The following is a 13500-nucleotide window of genomic DNA, read 5'->3' on the forward strand; positions in this document are numbered from 1 at the left end:
TTTTTGACCTGGTTATATCCAGGATAGGACTTAGTTCACGTTAATCCTTATCAATATCTCGCGTTTTTTAAGAAAAACAACGATTAATCGATATGAATCAACTTCTAAGTCATTAAGGCGACCTGGTTATATCCAGGTACCATATGCCCCCCAAGTAACTGGGAAAGGGTCTTTTGTGGTAACTTTAGATTACACTTGAAAACATGTACAAACATAGACAAAAAGTTAATTCTCATTGCTTAATACATAAAAAATTGCCTTTCAGGCCTTACAAGTGAATCATTGATAATATCTCTTCAAATGGATGGCGTTCCAAGTTCGTGGGACTGCCCCTCCATCTAGCCGAGCTAATTTATAAGTTCCTTCTCTAATAACCTCGATGACTTGATATGGCCCTTCCCAGTTTGGTCCCAAGACTCCATCTTTGGGATCCTTTCCGGCCAAGAAAATTCTTCTGAGGACCAGGTCGCCAACGCTAAAGGCACGATTCTTGACTTTTGAGTTGAAATAGCGAGTGATCTTCTGCTGATAATGGGCGAGCTGGAGTTGTGAGTCCTCTCGTCTTTCATCAATCAAGTCTAAAGAAGTGCAAAGAAGCTCATGGTTGTGATCCTGGTCATATGACTGGACCCTATGCGAAAGCACCTTAATCTCCACAGGGAGGACTGCCTCACTCCCAAAGGTCAAGGAAAAAGGAGTATGACCTGTAGGAGTCTGATGCGAGGTCCGGTATGCCCAGAGAACCTGGGGGAGCTGTTCTGGCCAGACCCCCTTCGCTTCGTCTAGTCTCTTCTTGAGGCTCGCCTTTAACATCTTGTTGATAGCCTCGACCTGGCCGTTCGTCTGAGGATAGGCCACGGAGGAGAAAATTTTCACAATTCCGTACCTCTCACAAAACTCGGTGAACAGGTCGCTGTTGAACTGAGTCCCATTGTTGGAAACAATCTTCTTGGGCAGCCCGAATCAGCAGATAATGTTCTTAACCACGAAGTCAAGGACTTTGTTGGAAGTTATCGTTGCCAAAGGTTCTGCCTCAGCCCACTTTGTAAAGTAGTCGATGGCCACCACGGCGTAACGGACCCCTCCTTTTCCAGCAGGGAGGGCACCAACCAAGTCGATCCCCCAAACTGCAAACGACCATGGGGAAGAGATCATCTTCAGCTCGACTGGGGGAGCTCGGGCAACTGTGGCGAATCGCTGGCACTTGTCACACTTCTTCACGTATGAGATTGAGTCTTTGGACAGAGTTGGCCAGTAATAACCTTGCCTCAGGACCTTTAAGCCCAAGCTTTGCCCCCCAGTGTGATCTCCGCAAAAACCCTCATGCACTTCCTGCAGGATGGCCTTTGCTTCATCTGGAAGAACACATCGCAGGAGAGGTAGGGAGTGCCCACGTCGGTATAACACCCCATCTACTATAGTATATCTTGGAGCTTGATACAGAACTCGCCGTGCATCATTACGCCCTTCAGGTTGTAACGCCCTGGATAACCAAGACCGTTACACTGTGTGTTTGAAATAGTGCAAGACTTGCTAATCAAGTCATTTAGTTTAAACTATGTATCTAATGACACAAAGGATTAGGTTAAACAGAATTTGATTATAAACGGTTAAACTTTATTGAAAACAGACGTTTATTATATGGGATCCCAAATCAGGGTTTAAGTAACGTAAATACAAAATTCTTGATAACAAATAATTGACCAAGCCACTCTAATGGAAAAATATACGTTTTAGGTTCCCGTTCCTGTACAAATCTTCGACAGTGGTGGCCGAGCCGCTGACAATGTACACCTCGCCCCCAGAGCTCTCCAACCCATGGTCAACTTGTCTTACCTGCACCATGTAGCACCCGTGAGCCGAAGCCCAGGAAGAAAACATAATATCATGACATAACAGTATTAGCAGCTAGCAGTTCACAGAGCATAGTCCAATAACCACAAAATACTATTCAGTACCATCAGGCCATAAAATTCATTCAAAGCAACACACTGACCAATAACCATTAATCCAGCTCCAGACACTCATTAAGTCACAGACATTAATCCACAATAAACACATATAAAGCAATAACTAGGGTTAACGCCTGCAGGCCGCACCCTCTGTTTAATTCACTGCCTTTGGCTCGCTTAGGCCAACTAAAGTGACATGCCCACTGACTCCGGCCAACTTAACCGAGCTCAGTGCAAAATAAGCTGTCCTCGGATACTAGTGTCCGAGCTGCGCCCTGTGTGCAAGTGTGGATTTCGGCACCCTTAGGCCATTACCACATGTCTCCGTGGCATAATACCACCTTATGACATTCATACCAGTATAAGGGAACCCTTAGTCCCAACATATTCACATGGTGTTTTGTAACCACATAACAATACATTCAAATATAGGGAGCACTTAGTCCCATCCTATCCACATACACAGGTGCAGTTTTCTTACCTTAATGTCAAATGCTTTAATTAGAAAGGATGACCCTCGAGCACGATCCATTCCCGAGCCCTAGCTTATCACCTAGTCACAACCAAGATAATGAATTCCATTAATACTCGGATATAGATTTCTGGTTATAAAACTAACTCCCGAGAAACCGAATCTCATAAAGCACGGTGGTGAAACCAATCCCGAGCACACTTGGCTACCTACCCGTGCTTAAAACCCTCAAAAACTCATGTGTGCAACCAAGGGCTGCGGCCCTTTTCCAAAATAGAGCCAACACCACACCTGAAGGGGACACGCGCCGCGGCCCTTGTTTTGGGCGCCGCGGTGCTTGCCTTTGGCCGAGCCTTCTTGGCTCCTCTGCAAGCTAGGGCCGCAGCGCTCTAGAATAGAGCCACAACCCTTCCCTTCGAACCCAAAATTTCCACCATTTTCAACCTCCAAACCTTACCCAAAACCATCCCAAAGCTCCCTATTTTCATATCAATCATTCCTAACACTTTTAAGATAACTTTAACATCTTAAATCAACAGAAAACCCAATCTAAAAATCATTGCAATCCATGTTTCAATCTCTGAAACTCAAGAACATCAAACACCATAACCAACTATTCAAAACTCAGATTTAAACTTCTAAATCATAAATTAAAGTTTACCTTTTCAGCTGAACCCCTTTTCTAAGCAGAATCCCAGCTAGTTCCCAAGTTTCTAGCTTCAATTCCACCTTGGCTTTGATTAAATGTTCCTTGGATAATCCTTGAGCTAAGCTTGTAAATCCCCACTGAAATCCTTTGAAATCCCAGCCTAAATCCTCCAAATTCCCTCTGTTTTCCATGTGTTTTTCCTTAGTTTTCTTGAGAGAGAGGAGGGAGAGAAAATAAGAGTCGGTCTAATATTTCTTTCCACTAGCTTCTGTTTTAACTAAGTCTATCCTTTATCTCGTTAAGTCAATCCCGAGCCTCGGGGTGCCGGAAACGTCCCCGAGGGAAAAAATGGTAAAATTCCCCAACATTCCCACCTAGACTTCCTAACCTCAAATATATCTCCATATATTTATTTTCATAACTCGGTAGTCAAAATAATTACCCGCTATCTAAAAGTACCCCCGACTTATGCAAAGTCAACTATTAAACCTCGTTGTGACTTTCCCGCTACTTGCTCCCTAGGATCGCCTCGTGCCGATAGTTACAAATGTAATAATCTACCCACATAATAATGTGGTCTCAACAATTTATCACACACATTCACATTTATGCCCTAACGAGCCAAAATTACCATTATGCCCTTACCATCCAAACAGGGTCCGCATACTTATTCAATACCCATTTCACACTTTCTTACCATTAATTCTCTTAACCTCCAATTATGCCTTCCCGGCACACTAATCAAGGCCCTTGAGCCTTATTAGCAATTTTGGGTTGTTACACAGGTAGCTTTCCCTCGACGAGATACTCAAGGATGGGGGTCATCCAGGTCGCCCTGGCGTCGATCATCTCGACCTCCGTCCTGACTTCTTCTATACTTGGTTTCTCCAAGAATTCTACTGGCACTAACCCCAAGGTCTCCGTCTCCCCGGAGGTGGCGAGCTTGCCAAGAGCGTCTGCATTAGCGTTCTGCTCCCGAGGTATCTGCTCGATCGAGCCTCGCCCAAACGCGGATAGCTCAACCTTTACCTTTGCTAGATAGGCGGCCATCTTGGGTCCTCGTGCTTGATACTCGCCCAGAACCTGGTTCACCACGAGTTGGGAGTCACTGAAGCATTGGACGAAGCTCGCCTTCAGCTCCTGGGCTATCCTTAGGCCGGCCAGCAAAGCTTTGTATTCGGCCTCGTTGTTGGAGGCCTTGAATCCGAACCTCAGTGCCGAGTGGAATCTATGTCCTTTAGGGGATATCAAAATGATTCAAGCTCCGGAGCCGTTCTCGTTGGATGAACCATCCACGAATATCCTCCACAATGCCTGGGCCGAGGCGACCTGGGGTGAGTCTTCTGCAGGATCCTCCCGGAATCCTATGCACTCGGCTACAAAATCGGCCAGGGCCTGACTCTTTATAGCAGTTCACGGAGTGTACAGAATCTCAAACTAGCTGAGTTCGAGTGCCCACTTTAACAAGCGTCCAGATGCTTCAGGTTTTTGCAAAACCTGCCTTAAAGGTTGATCGGTCATGACGTGTATTGAGTGGGACTGGAAGTACGGCCTGAGCTTTCGCGAGGCCGTGATAAGGAAGAATGCCAATTTCTCCATCAATGAGTACCGGGATTTAGCTCCAAGAAGTCTCTTGCTAATGTAGTAGACTGGCTTCTGAATCCGGTCTTCTTCCCAGACCAATACGGCACTGGCTGCATCCTCCGTGACCGCAAGGTAGAGAAAAAGATACTCTCCTGCTTTTGGTTTGGATAGTACAGGTGGCTCGGCCAGATGTGCCTTCAGGTCAAGGAAAGCGCTTCACACTCTTCTGTCCACTCGAACTTCTTATTTCCTCGGAGCAGGTTGTAGAATGGCAAACACTTATCGGTGGACTTGGAAATAAACCGATTGAGGGCTGCCCCTCTTCCTGTCAGGCCTTGGACATCTTTGCGTGACCTGGGTGAGGGAAGCTCGAGCAATGATCTTATTTTGTTGGGGTTTGCCTCGATTCCTTGGGTATTGACGATGAAACCCAGGAATTTTCCCGATGCGACTCCAAAAGTGCACTTCTGTGGATTTAGCCACATGCCATACTCCCGTAGTATCTTGAAGCATTCCCCCAGGTTGGAAACATGGTTATCGGTAGTCTTTGACTTGACTAGCATGTCATCAACGTACACTTCAATGTTTTTTCCAATCTGGTCTGTGAACATTCTATTCACTAACCTTTGATACGTAGCTCCGGTGTTCTTCAGCCAGAAGGGCATGACCTTGTAACAATAAACGTTAGTCGGGGTCATGAAACTGGTGTGCTCCCGGTCCGTCGGATTCATGGCGATCTGATTGTAGCCTGAGTACGCGTCCATAAAGGACATGAGCTCGTGCCCCACCGTGGCATCCACCAACTGGTCAATCCTTGGCAATGGAAAACAATCCTTGGGGCAGGCTTTGTTCAGGTCGGAGAAGTCGATGCAGGTCCGCCATTTCCCGTTGGGCTTCGGGACCAGTACGAGGTTGGCGATCCAAATCAGAAACTTGGCTTCACGGATAAAGCCGCATTTTTTGAGCCGGGCTACTTCTTCCTCTAAAGCTTCAGCCCTGGTTGTTCCTAGGCGTCTCTGCTTCTGGGACTTTGCAGGAACGCTTTTATCCAGATGAAGCGTGTGCATGATGACACTCGGGCTAATTTCCACCATGTCCTCGTGTGACCACGCAAACACATCCAGGTTATCCTGCAGAAATCTGATCAGCTCCGCCTTCCTCTCGCTGCAGAGGTTTTTTCCGAGCTTGACCATCCGTGACGGGTTCTGCGGATCAATGTTTACTTCCTCGAGCTCCTCAATAGCTTGGAGCTCGGATCTGTCCTCGCCTATTCGGGGGTCAATATCCTCACTTAAGATGATATTTTCCCCTTCGGCGCTTTGAGGTTTTTCAATCTCAGGACCAGACAAGGGGTCCCGAGATTCCTCTTCACCACTTTGGATGGCCATTGCCAGCTGCTCGGGTTTTGATTTTCCCTTCATGGAAATGCTGTAGCATTCCCTGGCAGCGAGCTGATCGCCACGGACAGTGCATATTCCCGTGGAGGTAGGAAACTTCATCACAAGGTGGCGAATGGACGTGGCGGCCTCAAAGGCTATGAGCGTGGGCCGTCCCAAAATTGCGTTGTACGCAGCGGAGCAGTCGATGACCACGAACTCGAGGAGTTTGGAGACTATTCGAGATCCTTCCCCCAGGGTGATCACCAGCTCGATAGTCCCTATAGCCACTGATCCTTCTCCCGAAAAACCATATAGCATCATGGAGGTCGCCTTCAGCTCGGCGACAGTCAAACCCATCTTCTCTAATGTGGACCGGAATAGGAGGTTCACCGAGCTTCCATTGACAATCAACACTCTCCTAACCCTCCGATGAGCGAGCTGAACTGCTATGACCAGAGGGTCATTGTGCGGGAACTGGACATGGCCCGCATCTTCTTCTGTAAAAATGATCGGTTGCTTCGCCAATCGCTGCTGCTTTGGCAGGCGCTACTCCGGGACGAACTCTACTCCATTGTGCGCCTTAAGTTTGTTCACGTACCTCTTCTGGACACCCCTGCTCGTGCTAGCCATATGCGGACCTCCAGATATGGTGGATATGTCCCCTCCTATCACGGGAGGAGGGACGTCCTGATCTACCTGAGACTCGGGCTGACTGACCGGGACTTCTGGAGCAGGTCAACTTGCTGGAACCCTGTTCTGCGCGTACTGGGCCAAGGGGCCGGCTCGGATGAGAGTCTCGATCTCATCTTTCAAATGCCTGCAATCATCAGTATTGTGGCCAACATCGTTGTGAAAACGGCAAAACTTGGAGGTGTCTTTCTTCCCCTTTTGGTGCTTCAAAGGCTCCGGCCTCTTCCAGGGGAGGTGAGTAGAGTTAGCCAGGCAAATATTCTCCCTAGACTGGGTAAGCTCTGTATAAGTCATGTAGATGGGCTTGAACTTGTCTACGGACTTATTTTTCTTTGGGCCGTGCTGGCTGTTTTCGCCATTCCCCTTTCTTTTGCCTCCGCCAAGCTGGTCGTTCTGTGTGACATTTTGGGTTGCTGCCATGACCTCCGTCCCTACTCCAGCGGGCTGATAAGGGACCTGGCTAGTTCTTGCAGCTAAGGCTTCGGCTTCCTCCAAGTTGATCCATTCCTGGGCCCTGTTGAGGAATTCGTTAACCGAGCTAACTACCTTTCTTTGTATATCTTTCCAGAGTTCCCCTCCGACGAGGATTCCAGTTCTCATGGCCATGAGCTTGGAGCTATCATCCGCGTCTCTGGCCCGAGAAGTGACGTTCACAAATCTGCTCAGGTGGGCCTTCAGAGTTTCGCCGGGCTGCTGCCTCACGTTAGCCAGAGAGTCGGCCTGGACGCGGGCAGCCTGGGAGGCTCGGAATGCCCTTTTGAAGTTAGCCGAGAAAGTTTTCCAGGAGCTGATTGACTGTCTTTTGCCTTGCTTGAACACTTGCCTGGCTGGTCCGGTCAGTGTGGAAGGAAAGATTAAACACCTCAGCTCGGGGCCAATGTTGTGGGCCATCATCAGGGTGTTGAACATCCCCAGATGGTCCGACAGATCTCCGTCTCCATTGAATTTAGACATGTGCGGCATACGGAAACCAGGTGGGTAAGCCGTTGCTGCTATGCTGGGGGCGAAGAGCTCCATCTCGTCTCCTCAATCATATTTATCTTTTTCTTTCTCCGATAGTAGCTTCCTCATCAGCTCCTCCATCTGGGCCAGGCGCTCGAGGGTTTGGTTCTGATTTCCTTGGTTATTCTGTTCAACAGCTCCGGATCCATTGTACATATTTGGTAGGTTATTGCCCCTCCTATCTTGAGATAGGTTATTTGGGGCATTCCCTCCGTTACGTACTTCGGACAGGGCTCCCCCTGAGCGAGCAAGGCTGTCTCCTCCTGCTGGCTCCCCTCTATGAGAGTTAAGGCGATCTCGCAGGTCGCCCCCTTGGGTGGCTTGTGGACTTTGTGCCGAGCTCAAATGCTGACGCAGGTCTCCGCCAGAGAGGTCGCTCCGGCGACTGCCGGTCCTGTAGCTCCTGCTAGAGAGGCTTGTAGCTCGCCTTTGGTGGTGAGGATCTGGGCTTTCCCTTGGTGCCCTGCTACGTCGGGAAGGTCTGGCTGATGGCGGTTTCTCCTGCTACTCCCATAGGCTGGAATATCTCGGAAGGGCTGAGGAGGAGATGGATATCTGATCGGTGACGGAGGATGCCTGACCGGAGAGGCGATCCTAGTTCCGTCAGGACAGATCAAATTAGGTGGGGGCCTTTCGGCCCTGCCAACCTGCGGGTCCCACTCCTAGCGGTCTGGACGAGGCGCAGGATGGCTGTTGGGGATGGGCTGACGCTACGAGCCCTCCCCGGACCTCCTTCTGGAATTTCCTCGAGCTCTCCTGGGTGCGCTCGAGGCTGGTTGGGAGCTAGGAGTTGAAGTTCTGACCGAAGGAGTGGTTGGGTACTGCTGTTGTTCGGCTCTAGGCATTTCTCCGAAGTTTTCCTCTCGACGGTGCGATGAAGGTGTGGAGTTGGCTGTTGGAAGTCTTTCCGAGCGGCTATACCTGGACCGATTACCCCGGCGAGACATAGGAGCCTCGCCTTGCCTCTCTCCGACGTTAGCGTCGGTTGTGAAAGGGGGTAGTCGGGCCAGCACATCCTTGATCTGCTGGTTAGCTATTGCTAGCTGGCTCCTCAGCTGAGCATTCTCCATCTCCACCGCAGTGTAATAACATGGGTTCAGATTAGGTGGTCGGGGCGCCGAACTTCCAGTGTCATCTTGGCCCGCCGGCTGTTTGCCTGGCCGCTGTTGGACTTCAGGAATTTGTTCACCACGGATGGAAATATGATGAGCCTCCTTCCCATCATGCTGTTCTGTATCGTTGCCGTGTCTGGATCGAGTAGTCACCATAGTTGGATGTTTGCGACAGCACTAATTGAACATGCTCTCAATGAAAGCGCCAAACTGTTGACGCGGTTCTTCGCCAACAGGTAATTAAGAAAAGAAGAGAAAGGGATTAGTGCTTAGGTTGAACCGAAATAAATAAATGATCTTAGAAATGAAATGGTGACTCAAAATACGTTTTTTAAGTGGTTCAAAGGTTAAAATCCTTCTACTCCACTAGTCAGTATTATTGCTGTATACTGGATATTTGATTACAGGGTATTTCGTACAATATAGAATCCAACCCCTTATAACTCCCAGGGTCCCCATATTTATAGGAGAAGGCACCTGGGAGTTGGTAAGGAGGTCATCCCGTGACCTTCTTACCTATCATGTCAACTCTGTGACATTCATGATTAATTCCTAAACCTGACACATAAGTGTGGTCAAATCAATAGGTAAGGGGATAATGGGCCGCACGGCCCAAACCAGTCGTGGATGTCTGAATACGCACGTTCCTGCTGCGTGTCAGAGAAGTCAGGGGTATATCAGACACGTGATGTCTGATATATGCACGTTTACCTTGCGTGATTGACTTTATAAAAGGTCATAGCCTCCAACTCCAGCTCGTACAACGAGCTGGATGCTTCCCTCGACCTGTGGTCCTCAGAGCCCAGGCTCAGTCCTTAAGCAATCTTTGCGAACCCTTAGGTTACCTCGAGCTAAGGAGGCAGGACCTTATGACGGCAGCTCTGGTCTTGGGGATGTCCACGTGGTAGTCATGATTAGGCCGTATCTCAGCTCGCTAATCAGCCCGTGGGAAAATCAAGGCGTACACCTAACTTTCCAATAATGGGTAAGAATCTACTAATAATCTTACCTCTTTATTCACTTATTTTCTCTTTTTAAAATAATAATAAATAAATAAAAGAAAAGTACATTATGCATAGAAAATTGATGCATGCACACCATGCATAACATGAACATGCACACACTCAAGTGTATCTCTACGGACCATGCACCTTGGTGCACACAACCAAAACTCATAAACTTACAAATTAAAATAATTAAATAAAACAACTAACAATTTTTAATTCAAATAATTTCTACCAAACAATTCAAAAAAATAATAATAAGTTCCTAACACTTGACAAAAAAATAAAAGCACAAAAATCAAATAATAATTTTTTTGTTACGCTACAGTTAGGCTCTCTTGTACATAACCATTTCATTTCTGTTATTAAGTTGTATGTTGTTACTCAGTTAGTTGGTTATGTTATTCAGTTGTAACAATCTTCTTGCTTGTGAGTCTGCTCATGTATATAATGCTATCATTTCATTCAATAAACGACTCAGATCATTTTCACAATTAGTTTTCTGTTTCAATCTCTCACATGGCTTCCGCGCTTCTCTGATCCTCTCGTTGCTTTTCTCTGTCTTTGTTCTTTGTTTTTTTCTCTCTTCTCCGGTGATGGAGTCCAACAGTGTTTCTCCGTCGGCTGTGGTAGTCGCAACTGATGCCACCTCTTCCACCAATCCTTCCTTATCACTAGTAGTTTTCTCCCACAAGATTTCAGTCAAGTTAGACGACAACAACTTCCTCCTATGGCCTCCGTAAGTGTGGTCTGCCATTAAAGGTTATGATCTCGACGACTATATCGATTCCATTGTGATTCCATCCAAGAAGTTTTTGACATATTCTGATGAACAAACTAGCACCATTAATCCTCTTTATAAACAGTGGGTGAAACAAGATCAATTGTTATATTCTTGGCTACTATCATCGATATTCGAGGGTGTTCTTACACGCGTTTTTGGAAGCTCAACTTCAGCACAGATCTGGACCACTTTTGAGGTATATTTCTCAACTCAAACCTTTGCTAAAATTGACCAATTTCACAATTAGTTACGTAATACAAAGAAAGGAACTCTCTCCATCAATAAATATTTGCTTCAAATCAAGACCATGGAGGATTGATTGAGCTCCGTTGCTCACTCTGTCACTGTCAAAGAACACATCACGACAATATTCAAAGAACTCCCTCCAGAATATGATACTTTTGTTATCTCTGTCAACTCATGCAATCAGCCTTACACAGTAGCCGAGATTGAATCTATTCTTCTCTTGCAAGAGCATCGAATGGAAGGCCAGCATCGAGCCATGGAATCTGTCAATTTGACCACATAGAAGGGGTTTCGAGGCAGATGATCATCTACACCAATTCATGATTCAAGATCATTCTCTTCAAATGTCTCAAACCCGTATTCTTCAACTAGAGGCACTATCATGGATCGTGGAACCCCTATGTAGTAACAACTCGGAGTACTCAATCTTTTTCTGGATCACAGCAATCAACTAGTCGTGGTTACTCCAGTTCTACACCAGGAAGCTCCACTAATTGCCAGATATGCCAGTTGTGCTCAAAGGCTAGTCACATAGCCTCTCGTTGCTACCAACATTTCAACATGGATTTTCCTGGAGTAGGAGTAGCCAATATAGAGATCCAGTCAGCTAACATAGCCATGAAAAGCACAGTTGTTGATCCCTCATGGTATGTGGACTCATGAGCTACAAGTCACTGCACTATGACAGACTCCACCCTTACATAGAAACAACAATATCATGGAGCAGAATGGGTTCATATGGGAGATGGCATGGGCTTAGAGATAGAAAACATTGGTAAGGTCATTTTTAATACTCCCTACACTACTAGGAATTTGGTTTTGGATCATGTATTACATGTGCCTCACATTAATGTGCCACAATTTGCCTTTGAAAATAATTCCTATTTTGAATTATACCCTAACCACTATGTTGTCAAAGATCAGGTTTCCAAGGAATTTCTGTTGCAAGGATAACCTAAACACGACCTTTATGTCACCAACTCCTCAACTATGAAGATCCATCACAACTCTGAGTCCAGCAAGTCCATTCCCTCTGAGTCACAATCATCCAAGTTTTATTAAGCTAATATTGCTCAAATGAGCAATAGTTTTGAGTCTAGTTGTACTATTTTATCACTTTGCCACAGCAGATTGGGACATCCCACTGCTAAAGTTGTTCAAAAAGTAATGATAAATTGTAATATCTTCCCAATAAATAAAACAATTCATGATTTTTGTAATGCTTGTTGTTTGGGTAAAATGCATAAACTCCCTTTTCCAAGATCTAAAACTCAATACCCTAAACCCCTTCAATTGATTTACACTGACTTGTGGGGACCTTCCCGCAATGTATCTTCTAATGGAATCATTATTATATCCATTCCATAGATGCCTTTTTTCAAGAAACACAATGGTCTTCCTTTTGCATACTAAGTCTAAAGCTATTCACACTTTTATCACTTTCAAAACTCAAGTTGAAAATGAATTTGATTACAAAATTAAAGTTGTCCAATCAGATTAGGGTGGTGAATACCGACCCCTTGAATCATATTGTACCCAACATGTCATAATTCATAGGTTGTCCTGCCCAACCACACACTAACAAAATGGTGTTGCTGAAAGAAAACACAGACACATTATGGAGACAACCATTATCCTCTTAGCTCATGCTGCTATGCCATTCCATTTCTGGGATGAGGCTGTTCGTGCCTCAATCTTTCTAATAAACAAGTTACCATCACCTGTCATTAACAACATGGCTCCTTTTGAAAAGTTGTTCTCAAGGCCACCAGATTACTCACAATTAAGAGTATTTGGACGTGCTTGTTTTCCAAACTTAAGAAACTACAACAAGCACAAACTCCAATTTTGCTCCATCCAATTTACCTTTTTAGGCTATAGTATAAAACACAAAGGTTACAAGTGTTTGTCTTCTAGTGGTAGGGTCTATGTCTCACTTGATGGCCACTTCAATGAACCCAATTCACATTTTTAGGATATAGTATAAAACACAAAGGCTACAAGTGTTTGTCGTCTAGTGGTAGGGTCTATGTCTCACTTGATGGCCACTTCAGTGAACATCATTTTCCATATGCTAAGACAAGTATCCCATCCACTTCTAGTAAACATCCAACTCCTTCAAAAAACCATTATGTAGCTATCATACCTATAACTACCACTGTTTTGCCTCCTCTCCCTCCTTCCACCTCTCATATGTCTCCATCAACAACAAACTCTTCACAGGGACCACTCCATCACACCACGCCTACCACAAGTATATCTACCTCTCATAAAAAAAGCTTAACCTCTCAGCCCACTTCGCCACCAACCCATTCAAACACGTTACCACAACAAGACTCACAATCTATGACCACTCAAACAGAACATGGTAATGTGGGGCCAACCAATACATATCCTATGACCACAAGAGCTAAGGCATGGGTATATAAAGCAAGATCTCTATTGGTGACAAATGAACCTATCACAGTAAAGGAGGCATTGCTAGACCCAAAATGAAAGACAGATTGATAGAGGAGTTGCATGCTCTAGAGCTGAATAATACATGGTCTTTGGTTCCTCTTCCATCGGGTAGGAAGGCTATTGGCTCAAAATGGATCTTCAAAGTCAAAACAGATAAATAAGGTAA

The sequence above is a fragment of the Humulus lupulus genome, chromosome 1, assembly GCF_963169125.1.
Source record: "Humulus lupulus chromosome 1, drHumLupu1.1, whole genome shotgun sequence".
Lineage (NCBI taxonomy): Eukaryota > Viridiplantae > Streptophyta > Magnoliopsida > Rosales > Cannabaceae > Humulus > Humulus lupulus.